Raw genomic sequence first — 306 nt, forward strand, 5'->3', positions numbered from 1 at the left:
TGCTGGCAGGTGGGAAGAGCATTTCTGGGAAGCATGTGGCCCGCGTGGCTCACGCTGACCTTGGGGTGGGTTTGGCAGCAAGCGCTGTGGAGAGCTCTGGAAAAAAAACCCTCAGCCTGGGGCTGGCTCCGAGCCCGGACTCGGCCACAGGGCTGGATGACAAACACAGGTCCCCAGCTCCCCGGAGACATGGGATGGAGCCAGGACCGGTCCAGCTCCCGGCTGTGCGTGGATGCTGGGAGAGGTCTCTGCGCCAGAGGCTTGGACCCCCCCCCCCCCCCCGCCACTACCTGGAGGCCGGGGGGG

This window comes from Pterocles gutturalis, unplaced genomic scaffold, assembly GCF_000699245.1.
Source record: "Pterocles gutturalis isolate BGI_N339 unplaced genomic scaffold, ASM69924v1 scaffold6983, whole genome shotgun sequence".
NCBI classification, from domain to species: domain Eukaryota; kingdom Metazoa; phylum Chordata; class Aves; order Pterocliformes; family Pteroclidae; genus Pterocles; species Pterocles gutturalis.